Genomic DNA, 16,886 nt, shown 5'->3' on the forward strand with positions numbered 1-16,886 from the left:
GACGAAAAGCTCATCCAAGAAGCATGGAATGACTGTATTCTAATTGTTCAGCACTCTCAGTGTGCGGAGAGCCCAAAGAAATGACCCAATTCTTACTCTCCAGGATGTTTTTGCAAAGTGTAGTTATTAGAGGAAAGAAAAGTTAAAATATTAATAATGCATACATTAATTTGGTATTTCACCCACACCCATACAGGAAAACCTAAGAGAATCTGTTGTCTTCATTTTTACTCATAATTAATATCTTATCAATCATGGTATTCCACTGAGTGGATCTTCTAAAGGGCTCCCTGCAATTTCCTCCTCCTCTTTCTCACTATCATGGCCTCAGTTCTGCCTCCAAAACATCCCGCCTACACAATCATCAGCCACCTTTTGGGTTTCTTCAACATTCAGGGAGAATTTGGGTTGGAAGGGGGTCATGTGGCAGCCCCTGACACATCCTCTCTGATTTTCCACTGCTGTATCTATGAAGACTCCATAAACAGAAACATCATGGCCGGAAGCTATGACTCTTTATAGACTCCAGCGTGTACTTTTATCTCTGATGACTACACACCAAGCATCATGCAAGCATGATCAACAGGCTGGATGATGCCACCAGAGATGGAGTCTGTACCCCTACAGCAGGTATTGAGATGACAGTCACAGGATGATTGGCTCTCCTCTGCCCCCGTCTTCTCTCCTCTTCACCTCTCTGTGCCTCCTTCCCTCAGCCACCACTTCCATTTAAATTAAAGACACACGACCTAAACTAGAGCAGTCATCTCTCAAAGGCAGGGCAGGACCGCACGAGAGGGAGACGTCACCCTCTGGAGGGGGCATGATCAAAGTGACTGGTGGTATTTTCAGGTACACTTTCCTGGATCTTCCAATGTTTTCATAATCTATCAGTATTTAATATTATTCTGTTTTAGCACTTGCCCTCATTTTATCTACTGCTATCTTGAACAAGTCTGAATTTGTCTGTTGATTTTGTTGTAAAAATTGTACAGATTATGTTATCAACTATTTTTAAACGTTCTTAGGAAGAGAACAAAATGTAAAACAAAAAATGTTAATGAAAATCTCTGAACAGCAGTTACGGATGACTTTCAAGTTCTTCTCTATACTTTTCTGTATTTCTGAATGCTGTTCAACGAACAAGTATCATTTTCTAGACTCAGAAAAGGCTATGCTAATAAATTAGTGTATAGCTCTTCCTCTTCCCCCTTCTTCCTCCCTCCCTTCTTATGAGGTGTCAGGGCAAGAGTGGGGTGGGAATGTGAGAACAGCATCCATGTAGAGGGTGGGCCATCGTGGGGTTTGGTGAAGGGAGTTTCCTCTTGGAGGAGTGGCCAAGCATGGAGCATAGAGATCAAGCAGCATTAGGAGGGTAGTTATGCCTGGAAGGGAGAAAATGGTGGCAGAGATGGAAGACTGATCAATAGTGGAGGATTGAACGAATCAGTACGTATATCAAGGATAATGGGAAATAGGTTTCTTACTCTTAGAGAAGAGAGTTACAAATATGAGAAAGGGAAAAACTATAAAGAACCCTGTGGATTTGGATTGGTATTGGAAGTACTGGTGTGAACTCCTGGTTTTTAATACGGATAAATAGAAAGATGATGGATAGAAGACAGATGGTCTAATGATAGAGAGATAGATAATAGATGATAGACAGATAGATAGATGATATATACTGATAGATGATAGAGAAATTAATAAAGATGTAAATGTGTATGTACATACATTTGTTCCCTAGCTCTGTCCCCTGAGAGAGCTTGAGAACATTAGCACCCTAGTACCAGTGAGCACAGCTAGTGCCCATGGGTAATGAAAAATTTGGCCCTGCCCAAACAAAAGTTCTGGTCTTTGTCCCCCTGCCTCTGAGAGGCAATCTCTGGGTCCCTGGAATATGATGCCTGATAAGATTGTGTCTATTTTCCTGGGGTCCTTGGGCCATACTGGATAGCCTAGCAATGTGCTTTAGGGCAAGCACTGACCACATCCGTATACTCAACGTAGGGCTGGCCATGCTAGAAAAACAACAATGAGGCTTAGGGTGAGAGCTTTTGGTTAAACAATATTAATCTATTTGGAGACTGAAATTAGCCACATGGGCAATAAATCCATTGATCATGCCTACTTTAAGCTCCCATAGAAACTGTGGACATTGAGGCTCAGGTGAGCTTCCCTTGCAGGCACTACTCCTGAGTATTGTCATACACAGATGCCAGTTCAGCAACATATCCTGATTGCATGAAAAGAGGAAAGTAGGAGTTCTGTACAGATAGCTACGTGGCTGTGAAAAAAACTGTATTAGAGTGTGTTAACACTATTTTTGGTGTGAGACAGTTGATGTTTCTTCCTCTGTTTCTACTACTTATATTTTCTAAATTTTCATAGTGAGTATGTATTAATTTCAGAATCTGAAATACACACATGGAAGGACTAGAGGTTCCCCATTAGCTGCAGAGTCGAGGCCCCCTGGGATGCACATGGCCCCATGAACTACATGCTTACAGCTCCCCAGCCCCTGCTTGTTCTGCTCCTCTGCACACACCTGCATTACAGCCATGCCTCATTTCTCAGACTCAGGGATATCCTGTTCCGGTTTGTGACTCTTTGCTCTACAACAATCTCCTCTCTTTTCTGCCTAGTTAACACTTGCTTCTTAAGCTCCCATTCACATTTTATTTTCTACTGGAAAATTGTCCTGAAGCCCCCAATTCTGAGAGTCCTCTATCTTCCCATATTCTACCACACATATACCCTTGTTATAGCGTGTTTCCCCTGATGTCTTGTGGTACTGATTGCTTATGCTGACCTCTAGATGTCAAAACTTTGGAAGCAGGTTCTAGATCTTACTGCCTTTGTGTTACCCACACCTACCCAGTGATTGACACAAGGCCAGTCCCTAAACTGTTGATGAGTGATGGATGAATTAACTAACATATCTATAATTCAGTGAAACTCAGCTAAAGTCACTTAGACAGCAGATTTTGCTTCATTTATTCATTCCTTCATTTACAAAAATGTACTGAGCCCCTTTCATGTGCCAAGAAATGAGTTAAGAGAAAAGGTGTTTTCTTTGCCTCCAGGAGCTCACAGCCTAAAAGGCGAGATGAGCTATTAACCATTAACATAGGACATGGCGAGTGTGTACAAAGACAGCAGCGTGGGGCGATGGAATCACATAGGAGCACACCTAACCCATCCCGGAGGTGGGGGATTGAAGCACACATAGCCAGCACATGGAAGCCCATAGAAGCCAGGCCTGGAGTGGATGGTGTGAATGCAGGGCCTTGGGAGGGTGAAGGCCTGGGTCTTTATCTCAGCTTCATGTGTGGTGGACATGTTGTCTCCTTATGTTGTCCTCGATTTCCACAACTGTAGGAAGAGTCTGTGTCTCTTCTTTTCCATACGTATCAAAAGTAATTGTCTGTTGCCTCCTCTAGACATTGCCTGCGCGTTTTTATCTGTACATAACTGGGTGCGAGGCTACTGGGCCTCTTGACATGCGGCGTTAAGAACTGACAATAACCAGAGAATCTCCTGCTGAAAGAAATAGGTTACCAAAGGAAAAAAATATATATATTCATCCTACATAGCAGACATGAAAACACTTAACAAAACCCACCAGCAATAAAAACGATGTATTAAGATTTTTGAAGCCAGTGGTATTTTTGATGTTACACGACTGCCTTCCTTGGTGGTGACTGCTGTATTTTTTGGCCTTGCTTTGATCGCGGCTGCTGGAGACAGCTGTTTCTATGCTCCCCGAAAGCGTATGGCACCGACATTCGTCATGTGGTTCTGGATAGCCGCCATCCGTCATCTCCTCTCCCGGTGAGTTTCACTCTCCCATCGCTCTCTGCATTCTCTGATCAGTTATCCCAGTGTGGGAAAAACAAATCTGCAAGCCAGCCTCCTGATTTACCACATTAATCTATTATTCAATAATAACGTTCCTTACAGAGCTGCATTAATTAAAAGCAAGCACGACAAGAAAACTGTCACTTCGAGTGTCATTTGTCACAACAACCTGATGTTCTTTTCTTTCTGTCATTTTTAGAACTTTGGTTGCCATGGTAACCCATAGCAGCTTTTATATATAGCATCACTTATATTCAGTTAGTTTATTTTATTTCATTTTTTTGGTACCTTCAAGAAGACAAGCTGTTTTCTTCCTCCTTTTAACAAAGCTCATAATGCGGTGGAATAATCAGGCCTAATGATAGGTTAATCCACAAAGGAATATCACATGTTAAATGAAAAATTATTATTCTACATCTGTATATTAAAATTCTCTGCTTAAAAAATAAACTCTCTAAGAAGAAGCAAGTCCAGGTTTAGTCTCCTAGGTACTGGCTCATTAGAAGTTCGTAGCCCTAGGATGCAATTAGTATCCTATAAAATAGCAGGCAAGCAAAACCACTGCAGATTCAAGGGAAATCCAGGTATGCATAATAAGCAATACTCAGCTTCAAGCTGGCCTTTTTGCCCCTCTGGAGTTGTGGGGCTCACTGGCCCTGCCCAGGCTTCTTCTGGGGCACTCAATGCTTGCTACCCACCCCCAAGAGCCAACGCCAACGTGTGCTGAGAGCAAAGCCTTCCTGGAGCTGGCAGTCAGAAAAAGTAGGCTTCTGCAGGGTACAGATAGCCTTCTAGAAGAGTCCACACTACTTGCCAAGCAGGGAGAGACTGAGTGGGAAGCAGCACAGGCAGTAATGTGTCTGAATGTGGTATCCAAGCCAGCCCATCCTGTGTCCACAGGCCATTCTCAATTTTCCCCTAAGCCCCTTCACCTTCCAATCCTGCCAGCCTCATTATTTCCAAGCTCATCCGAGTCTATTTTCATTTTGCGTCACCTTCTAATTGTAAGCCCCTGGCCTGAGCTGATCCTTCTTTTTTCTCCCATTCAAATCTTACTATCCTAAAACAATCCAAGTCCTGTTTCCTTGGTGACTCTTAACACTTTAGCTCTTGGCAACCTTTTAATTTCTTTCTTAATCTTCCTTTCCCTGAGGGACTGCACCACTCAGCAATTAAATATATGCCCACATTTCATTTAATTCGACATATACACATATACTTATTGGGCATTTACTACATGCCAAGCCTTTTATGAGGCACTGTGGAAAAAAAAAAGATGAACAAATTGAGGTTCAGATTCAAGAGATTTTAGTATAGTGGGAAAAAAGCAAAATGAGAACAAGATAATTCCAGTATAATTTAGTAAAAAAGACTTTCACAATGCAGACAAATGTATAAGCTGTATGTAAAAATATCTGGAGTTTCCTGGAGAAAATCATCCCTGAAATGAGTCTTTAAAGACAAGAAATATTTACTAAGCTAAGAAAGAGGACAAGGGCATTCCAGGCAAGGGAACTGCATGGGTAGGGATCCAGAGGCTGGGTCAGAGGCTCCACAGACAATGCAGCAGGCATTGCAAGAAAATAACAAGAAGGAAGGAGGAAGCTAGGGACAGGAACCATGTACTCAAGATTCTTGCTCATCTCGAACAAGAACTTGGGCCTTGTTTGGAAAACAGGAAAGAGCCATTAAAAGGTTTTAGGCTTGGGAATGACATATTTGAATTTGTTCTTAGGTTGGAAGGCTGTATATATTCCTGAGTCCATCAATGTTTCCTAGTATACCGTTATATTAAGCTTATTTCTTCTATTAGGTAGAATTTGGAAGCATAATTCTTTTTTAACTTCTTTTTATATCTAGCACAATGTAGAATATAGTAAGAACTCTAGAATTATATGAATCTTCCAAGAACCACTCTTCCTGATTTTCTGTGACTTACTCAGATAGCCACAAGAGTGGTTTACACAAAAGTCCTAGATACAAAAGCATGATGAACGGAAACAGCTCACTGTCAAAAACATCTAATGTGGATTGATCGAAACGTTGGGGATGCAGCAAAAGCAGTGCTAGGAGGGAAATTTAGAGTTGCAAATGCTTCCATTAAAAAAAGAGAAAGACCTCAAATCAATGACCTAAATTTATACCTTGAGGAAATAAAGAAGCATACTAAACTTAAAGCCAGCAGAAGAGAAAGAAAAAATGAATATTACAGCAGAGAAAACTTAAATAGAAAATAGAAAAATAATTGCTAAAATCAAGGAAACCAAAACCTGGTTATTTGAAAAGATCAACAAAATTGGCCAACCTTTAGCTATGTTAAATAAAAAAAAAAAAAAAAGAGAGAGAGAGAGAGAAAGAAGACTGAAATTACTAAAATTAGGAGTGAGAAAAAGTACATTGTGTCTGGCCTTACAGAAATAAAAAGGATTATAAGAGAGTAATGAACACTTTTACCACAAATTGTATAACCTATCTGAAGTGGGAAAATTCCTAGGAGCACAAAAACTACCAAAAGCAACTCAAGAAGAATTAGATAATCTGAAAGTACCTACAACAAGTAAAAATATCAAATCAATAATAAAAAACCTCCCAACAAAGAAAAACCCAGGACCAGGTGACTTCACAACTGAATTCTACCAAACATTTAAAGAAGAATTAACATCAATAATTTTCAAAAACTTTCAAAAAATAAAGGAGGAAATACTTTCTAAGGCATTTGATGAGGCCAACATTAGTCCTGATACCATAGCCGCACAAAAATATCACAAGAAAACTATAAATCAAAACACCTTGTGAATATAGATGCAAAAGTCGACAAAATACTAGCAAACTGAATCCAACACTATATTAAATAGATTATGCTTTGTGACCAAGTAGGATTTATTGTAGGAGTTCAAGAGTGGCTCATGTAAAAATTAACCCGTTTATGCCTGAGGTTGCAATTTTTTGAAATTTTGCAATCAGATTTTGGTGATGATTTTAGCACTAAGATATAAATAACTCCAAATGCTTAGCATTCCAATAATGGAACACTAGGCATAGATTGCTAATATGTCATATTAACAGAACAAAGGCAAATAATCATATAATTATCTCAATAGATGGAAAAAAAAAGTGTTTCATAAAATTCAGTAGCCTTTTGTTATTAAAAAAACTTGAACAATCTAGGCGGAAGGGAACTTCCTCAACCTGATAAAAGACATTTATTTAAAAACCCACATTCATTACTTAAGTACGAAAGTCTGAAAACTTTCCCGCTTAGGTCAGGGACCAAATAAGGATGTCCACTTCTGTTACTTGTACTCAGCAGTGCACTGGAAGTTCTAGCCAAAACAATTACGCAAGAAAAATAAATAAAAGATATTCAAATTGAAAAGGAAGAAATGCAACTGTGGCTATTCATAGACGACATAATCACATACACAGGAAATTCTACAGAATCCACAAAAAACTATTAAAGCCAATAAACAAATTCAGCAATATTGTAGCATACAAGAGTTATATTTTAGTAATGAACAATCTGAAAAAAAATTAAACAAAATAAGGCACCAGGGATCCGTTCTGGAGAAATGGAGATACGTGGCCTTTCAAACAGAGAATTCAAAATAGCTGTTTTGAGGGAACTCAAAGAAATTCAAGATAAAACAGAGAAGGAATTCAGAATTCCATGAGATAAACTTCACAAAGAGATTGAAATAATTAGAAAGGATCGAACAGAAATTCTGGACCTGAAAAATGCAATTGGCATACCGAAGAATGCAACAGTCCTTTAATAGCAGGATTGATCACGCAGAAGAAAGAATTAACGAGCTTGACAACAAGCTATTTGAAAATACACAGTCAGAGGAGACAAAAGAAAAAAGAATAAAAAATAATGAAGCATGCCTGCAGGATCTAGAAAATAGCCTCAAAAGGGCAAATCTGAGTTATTGGCCTTAAAGAGGAGACAGAGATAGAAACTTTATTCAAAGGGATAATAACAGAGAACTTCTCAAACCTAGAGAAAGATATCAATATTCAAATACAAGGTTATAGAACACCAAGCAGATTTAACCCAAAGAAGACCACCTGAAGGCATTTAATAATCAAACTCCCAAAGGCCAAGGATAAAGAAAGGATCCTAAAAGCAGCAAAAGAAAAGAAACAAATAACATAAAATGGAGCTTCAATACGCCTGGCAGCAGACTTTTCAGTGGAAACCTTACAGGCAAGAGGAGAGTGGCCTAACATATTTAAAGTGCTGAAGGAAAACATCTTTTACCCTAGAATAGTATATCCAGTGAAAATACCCTTAAAACATGAAGGGGAAATAAAAACTTTCCCAGACAAACAAAAGCTGAAGGATTTTTATCAACACCAGACCTGTCCTATAAGAGATGCTCAGCCCGAGGCCCTGTTCTCCTTCACATGTGGACTCCAGGTTCAGTGTGGTTGGCTGCAGGGGGAGAGGTTCCCCTGTGAGCTTGGCTGTGTACTGGAGTCTAAAGAGAAAGGCTGTGAAGAAACAAAAACAAAGCAGCTGAGCAAAGAGAAACAGAGAGGACCAGGGATGAGAAACGACTGACTACAGATCACTCCTAAGGGGCAATTCTTGCCTGAAACTCGATGGATCCACAGAACTTGGACTACATCAGAGACCTTGTAACTCTAATTTTTTTCTTATAAGCTACTTTAATGGAATTCTGCATCTTGCAACCTATGCACTCCTCTTTTTTCACTGCAGATGAAAAACCAGGGATCTGATATGATTTAACTATAATAATCAGTTTTTAAGTGATATTTGTTAAGCATTCACGAGAATGCATCAATTCTAAGAGGTTTAATCAGGGAGACTGATACCAAGAAACAAAAATGTTGGTGCTGTTATGTTTTATTACTATCACCAGAAAAAACAAAGTATGCTTAAAAGTATCCTCGTTTCTGTCCACAAGGCCCTAATAATCTAGCAAGAAGGCAGAAGATGGCCACAAGACATCTCATGGTCCAGTCATGGAAAAAAAAAGTGACAAAATCCTGACAAAATGAATAATTTCACCTTAAAAAAAGGCTGTGTAAAGAAAGCTTAAGATTATAAAATCTTGGTTTTTGATTATCCAGTTCATTAAATATACCTTCACCTGCACTTTATAGATAAACATTCACTGAAGTTTTTTTGTTGGTGGTCTTTTGTTTGTTTTTTTTTGTTTTTGTTTTTGAGACAGATCCTCCCTCCGTTGCCCAGACTGGAATGCAGTGGCATAATCATGGCTCACTGCAGCCTCAACCTCTAGGCCCAAGCAATCCTTCCACCTCAGCCTCCCACGTAGCTGGGACTGCAGATGCACACCACCACGCCTGGTTAATCTTTGTGTTTTTTATAGAGAGGGGTTTTTGCCATGTTGTCCAGGCTGGTCTTGAACTCCTGGGCTCAAGCAATCCATTGACCTTGACCTCCCAAAGTGCCAGGATTACAGGCTGGAGCCACCATACCCAGCCTCATTGAAGTTTTTATTTAACACTGTTATAATAATTTTCTGTACATATATTTTTTATTTTCCATATTCATTAGCAAATGCTAACATGCGGTTACATAAAACAAGAGATTATATGTCTCACAAAAATTCTTGACATTTCATTTACCCCTGTAATATTAAAACAAATCCAGGACACAATTTCTTATTTTTGATTATAGTCCCTCCTATGTAGCAAAGCAGATTCTTTCAGTCATTGCATCTCCCAAATCTCTGACAAATTTATAAAGTCAGTAGAATGCTGTTTTGGTACAGGACTTACTTGTAGCTTATATATACCAATCTTCAGTTCTATTTTTAAGGTTAAGAAAATTAAAAACTAGCTGGGCATGGTGGTGCCCACCTGTAGCCCCACCTACTCTGGAGGCTGAGGTGGGAGGATCACTTGAACCCAGGAGTCAGAGGCTTCAGTGAGCTGTGATTGTACCATTGCACTGCAGCCTGGGCAACAGAGCAATACTCTATCTCTAAAAAGAAAAGAAAGAAAGAAAGTGAAAAACTAGAATTTATATTAATATGTCTGTCAATAGACAGATACCATAGTCTAAATCAGAGGGTGAATGAATGAAATTAACTTGCACCTGACTGTCGTTCACATCCAATTCCATTTGTTTATTGAAAACTCAATGAAATATGATGATACAATTGAAGCTAAATTTGTATAGAGGGTGTTTCTGAGCTGCGGAAAAGATTCCATTGTGTATATGTCTAAGTCTGCTTCACGATGAAGGTACAGATTTATAATTGATAAATATTTCCTTCTTGAGTGTTACTTTCTAAGACAACACAGTAAAATCTGTGATAGAAGAACAGACTTTCTCACAACCTTCATCTAATTTCAATAAGAATAAAGAGGAAGTGGTAAACATGGGAGGAGAGAAAGTTACATAATTCATTTCTGTATGTGTGGGTGTTTATGAAAGTATGGATGGAAGAACTGGACAATTGAATCTATCCTAGAAATGGAGGATCCCAGAAAATCATAGATTTGTAAGAGATTGAGTTTGGACAATCCAAAAGTTTGCTTGAAGTTCTAGAATTCTAATTCTAGTTGTTCAAAGTGCCCAGTGTGGTGAGATACTTGTTTATTCTGTCACATGTTCTAGTAAATACATCCAGTGTCCAGAGACACAACACAAAAACACCTGCCCTCTGAACAAATATACTTACAAATAAATAAATCTGCGATCATGCAAACTAATCATCCAGGTGTAGCTCAAGACCTTGTGAGATGCAAGAAAAAAAGAGAAGGAATTTCACTTACCCCGACATTGCATCTCTTATAATAATTCATATATTGTTTTTACCTACTAGTGCTGTTGAATTGTGTTGAATTGAATTGGTCACCATAGTTTAGTATCTGCAATGGTTACAATATAAGATCACTGGGCATGGCATATGTAAAGTCAGTCCTTTGTTTAGTCATCCCAAGACTGTCATCCTATCTTATTTCATTCTTGTAACTGCAATTCCAGACATACAGTAGCACGTTTCTCTTCAGATGCAGTGATCCACATGCACAATGCAAAGTCGTCATATAAAGCTCACTCTTTCCAAATGTCAATCAGGAACATACTGATTACATAGCTTCTTGTGGGGTAGGATGAATACATACAATAAGATGGGGGGCTGCATAAAGCCCCTTTAGTTCTGTTTCTACCACATCCGCAAGATGCATGCCTTCTCAGTGCCTGTCTATCCCTCTATAAGAGGTGGTGTTGGTAAAACCTACCACTTGGAACCTGAGATGGATAGGAGGAGTAACCAACACACCACTTCTGGAGACCCCAGCCTCACCCCTCGTAAGCCTGCAGAGCCTCGTGGGGAAGGACACACACTGTTTGAGGGGAATATGAAGCTGCCTCAGCCATACATCCCAGGCCAGGAAAGTTAACAGGTCTCAGAAGCAAATCAGATGATTTTGTTTCTACCCATAAATAAGCAGAAAGTTTCCATAAATATTTCTCCTCCAGGCAAGCTCATAGTCAATTTTACATTGTTCTATAAGAAAAGTATTTCTGTCCCCAAATTCAGAAAACCAGAACCCTCCTCCAGTCTGGAAGATATGTGCCATATGTGAAGATTCCCTGTGGCAAATCCCCTTCCAAGGGAGCTGACTTTTCATGTCATACTCAGACCAGGAGGCAAATTGCAACATACCTCCCATCACCCCAGAGCCTTCTTGGCAAGTGGTAAGGCTGGTGTCTCTGGTCCTGTTTTAAAAATTTCTCAGACTTCATTTAGAAGCCAGCATTTTTTTCAAATGTTATTCAAAGTCAAACCATAATCTATAGTTCAACATTTCTTGCACAAGCTACATTAGCCCCTCTTGTTTGAAATGAGGATTTATTTTATTTCATTTTGCTTTAATGCCTCTCTGGTTTTTGCTGTTCAGATCTTCCTTGAAGTTAAGCTATTTGCGTTGCCATGTCCCAATTTAACATTGGGGAAATTGGCTTGATGCCACACACAGAAAATTATGGAGATGGATCTCTGGGGGTGGATTTGGAAGGAGTAGGAGTTGCGGAAGGCCTTAAACAATAAAGAGTAGCAAACATCGCCACAAACATTAATAGCAGAGAAGGCGTAAAAAAGACAAACAGAAACAACAGATGAAGGGAGGGCTGTTTCAGAATAATCCTTGCAGGGCTTTATAGGAGGGATCTGCTTATTATTGAAGAAAATGGGGACAAGTGTAGATTTTGAGAAAAGACTGATCCTACAGTGGCATTCTTCCAGGGCTCACGAATGGCCCTCTGATCTCCAGGAAAAGCAAAGGAGTTCAGAGGCATCTGCTGCACCTGACATACGATGCCTGACTGCGCGACCACCAATGCCGCCTGAACAGTCTCCACTGGGAGCAGTAAGTAGTTGATTAATGTTAAAAATTAATCAAGTAAAACGTTACTGAAAGTATTAAAAGATATTCTGAAAGAATGTTCAGTCTAAATATATAAATACACATTATTCACAAATCTTGTGCAGTAGAACAAGATCTTTCTTTGCTCGCATTAAACATGCCCATAATTTTTCAACTCTAGTGATCAGTCGGGGACCATTTAAGTGGAGTAAAAGATTTACAGACATTTGCAGAGCCATTGGAGAGTAGACTCTTTCCAGATTTTTGTAAGTTTCCCCTGCCCTTGATGCTAACTTTGCCCATTCAATTAGCAGTCTGACCCATTTTTCAAAAGGATTCAACCAATTTTTCACAGAAACAACTCTGTCTTCACATGTGTTTTTTGAGGGCTTATGTACTATTGCATTATACTGCACAATTACAATAAAATGTAAAATGAGCATATGCAGGTCTGAGCTCAGATAAGACTCAGTGGTTGGACGCACCCAGTGACCTTGAGCACTCCCTGTATATGAAGTCTGATTGCTTTAGAAGGTGATGAAGGGATCTGTATGTTCAGGCTCCAACACATGGAGGTTGGGTGATTACAACTACTGCACCAACAGAGGGGAGCGGGAGCACCTACGCTCATCCACTGTGTGCTCTGATGCAGAAACAAAGAGCACCCAAAGACAGCCTGAGACATACGAGAAATAAAGAACGACCAACCGATTTTGAGGCCAGTGGACAGCACAGAGAGAAGCAAAAGAAATGTCACAAAGCATGCACAAACATTCTGGAATCTTAGCCATGGAAGTTTTTTTTGTTTGTTTATTTGTTTTTTTGTTTTTGTTTTTGTTTTGATTTATACAATATTTAAAACTACTTACGTTGGAAACAAGGGGAAGTACATTTTTATCATTTGAATTACAATATCAATGTAATAGATTAAAAGTACTGTTGTCTCTCAATTAACTCTCCGTGATGTCTTCATGCTTGTTTCTCTTGGAAAAACACTGTGGTTGAGTAAAGGTGAACCACCGACCAGGCGTTCATTAAGCAACACCACCAGGCTAAAGGTGACAGAGAGCACAGGCGATACGCTGCTCCGTTCCCCATCTGCTCTAGGGAGACCCAGGTCACTCCCAGGCTTCTTATGAGTATCACATGAAGTAATGCATCTGAAAATACGCTGTTCTCCTGCCTTACCATGCGCCACCCTTGTGTTAGATTGTACCAAGATGCATAGCTAGCATGATGACTACAGGCACACCATAGAGACACTGCAGATTCAGTTCCAGCACCACAGTAAACAAATATTCCCGATAAAGCCAGTCGCACACATTTTTAAATTTTTGAGTGCATGTAAAAGAAATGTTTACACTACACAATCTACTATGTATTATTTTGTGTGTATTAGTCTGTTCTCAAGCTGCTGTGAAGAAATACCCGACATTGGATAATTTATAAAGAAAAGAGGTTTAATCGACTCACAGTTCTGCATAGCTGGGGAGACCTCAGGAAACTTACAATCATGGCAGAAGGCATCTCTTCACAGGGTGGCAGGAGAGAGAATGAGTGCTAGCAGGGGAAATGCCAGGTGCTTACAAAATCTTCAGATCTCATGAGAACTTGCTCACTATTATGAGAACAGCATGGGGGAAACCACCCCCATGATTCAATTACCTCCCGCCAGGTCCCTCCCGTGATACATGGGGATTAAGGGGAATTACAATTCAAGATGAGATTTTGGTGGAGACACAGTCAAACCATATCAGTGTAAAATAAAATTATGTGTAATATAAACAATACACATATCTTAACAAGAAAACACTTTACTACTAAAAAATGCTAACAATCACCCGAGCCTTCAGTGAGCCATAATTTTTTTGCTGGTGGAGGGTCTTGCCTTGATGTTGATGGTTGCTGACTGATCTCGGTGGTGGTTGCTGAAGGTTGAGATGGCTGTGGCAATTTCTTAAAATAAGAAAACAGTGGGCCGGGTGCAGTGACTCACACCTGTAACCCCAGCACTTTGGGACGCCAAGGCAGGCGGATCACGAGATCAGGAGATCAAGACCATCCTGGCCAACATGGTGAAATCGTGTCTCTATTAAAATACAAAAAAAATTAGCCGGACGTAGTAGGGCGCGCCTGTAGTCCCAGCTACTCGGGAGGCTGAGACCTGCTAATGCCAAGACTATGCCTCTTATAAACACACTTTCATGATTCTAATTCTTTTCGATGATTGTATCATGATGGTAGGTGTGCAATAAATTGTTTGTAATCAAAGACACATTAATGGCTTATACTTACAGGTTATTTTCTCACAAAACACCAAAGGCGCTTAAGAATAGAAAGTTAGGGAACAGGAAGGATTATTTGATATCACATAAGTCTTTGTAGATAAATTACCCTTATCTTGTTTACAATACACATCAATTTTAATCATACCAATTAGTTTTTAAGTTTCATTCACATCAGAACGAAAATTTGGGACAACAAATAAGTATTGAAGGTTGTAGTCTCATTTGAAGTAGAGGTAGAGAAAGCCTTCCACCTTCAGATTGGTTTACATACACTGTGCATAACACTTCCCGCAGCCGGGAGCTCAGGCAGCAGTGTTGGTGATCAAGATTCCTGTGCTGTCACTCACCACTCGTTAAGCTGCCCTGCATATTTGAGCAAGTCAGGCAATGCGTTTCTTTTCCTCTATTTTACTTCACCTGAGCTATCATTTTTTAAATGACGTAGAAGGTATAGCTATTAACTTAATTAAATGTATTCTATATGAGAAAGTTCACGGGTACTTGAGAAGGTAAAGGAAGTATCACAATTAAGAGGGTAATGAAATCCACTGTAATGACAGCTTCTGGATGTATAATAACTGGAGTATATTATAAATACCAGCTTCTTCATTGTACATTAATATCTTCCTGGTACTTCTCATAAATCTCCATCCCTTTTCTCTATCAATAATGGATAATGAATGAAGGTTTTTATTCCAAATTCTAGACCTCAGAAAGCACATTTACAGAGAGGCTAGAGCAGTTAAGTTTTTATCTTTCCATAGCCTATCATCCAGCACTTCCATTTAGTCCACCACTGTTGTTTTGGTGCTGACTGTTTAACTCATAAATTCCTACTGACTTTATCCCCTTTCTTCAGGGCACTCATTTATTCATTGGTACCCCAAGCAGAAGAAACAGGAAAAATACTAACATGAAATGTAAACACATCCATTTTCTTCTTACTGAATGTAAATAAAAGTTTCTAAACCCGACCTTCTCCTCACCTCAATATCAAGCCCAAATCTTACCCCCCTCACAATTTCCTCTCACTGACTTCAAGGCGGCACTTGTTCCTCATCTGCTGCTGCTGTGAACACCTGGCCCTGGCGTCTCGGAAGCAACTCATGTTTGGTGCGTCAAAGACATGCTCATACTCGTCCCCCACACATCTGGACTTCCTTTTGGCTTCTGTCTTGGTTAATGAAGCCACTCTTGCCCCAGCAGCCCGAGCTAACACCTTGAGAGGGGTCTGTGAAGGTTGGGCAGAGAGCGGGCTGTGGTGAGGTGGATGGGGCTCTGCCCCTGCGTGCTGCCCTCTGCCCTGGATCTCCACGTCCATTCCAGAAGATCGAGGCCAGTCTACCCAGTCTGCCCAGTCTGGCAGCTTCATGGTCATCTGCTCAGCCTCCAAGTGGCCTCCGATAGCCTACTCTATACTGTGGCCAGACTCGTGATCCTAAAACCCAGAGTGGAGGCAGCAGGGCTCCTTCTTAGAGTCTTAGGTGACCCCTCAGACCCAAGACAAAAGCTGCAGCCTCACTCTGCCCCCATCACCCATCTCATTCCTTGCACCCCCACCACACCCCGATTTCCTCCCTGCAGCCGCTTGGAGCCCGAGACATTCTTCTCTCCAGCTGGTGCCGACCTCCACTCTTCTCCATCATTCTTTCCTCCTTCTAGGGAAGTGTTCTCCCTCTCTCTCTCTCTCTCTCCGCCCAATGTTCACCGCTCATGTAAGTGTCACCAGTGTCACCCCTTCTTTGATGAATGTATGGACTTTCCAAAGAAAATTTAATTCCTTTATCCTCTGGGCTCCCATAGCATTGTGTCCACACTGGCCATGGGGGGTCCCATGGGATGGGAGCTCTCTCCTCTCAACTGAGTGAACTCATCCCTACGCTCACCTAGAACATAGAGGTGGCCAGTAAATGTCTGTTAAGTGAATGAATTGAATTATTATTTTTTTAAATGAGTGAATGCACAGCATTATCTATAGACAACAACAGTTGTATCAGGAACGCTGATTTGGTTATTTAGAAAAGTGAGCAATTCCCAGGCACTTTTCCTCCATCCTCCCTGTATGCCCAGCAGTATACTAGTGTTTCTGTAGCTGAACCATGGGCCCTGCTCTGAAGCTCTGGGGCAGGGGTAGGTATCAGAGAAACTTGTGTGGGTGAGAGCGATGAGGACTCAGTGGAGGTGGGGAGCCTAGTGGAAGTACAGGTGTGGAGAGGGACCTCTGTCCCTAAAAAATGCGGGGCTTCAGCTAGGTGTGGTGGTTCACGTCTGTAATCCCAGCACTTTGGGAGGCCGAGGCGGGCAGATCACCCGAGGTTAGGAGTTCGACACCAGCCTGTCAAACATGACGAAACCCTGTCTCTACTA

This window comes from Papio anubis, chromosome 7 (genome assembly GCF_008728515.1).
Source record: "Papio anubis isolate 15944 chromosome 7, Panubis1.0, whole genome shotgun sequence".
In the NCBI taxonomy this organism is placed as follows: domain Eukaryota; kingdom Metazoa; phylum Chordata; class Mammalia; order Primates; family Cercopithecidae; genus Papio; species Papio anubis.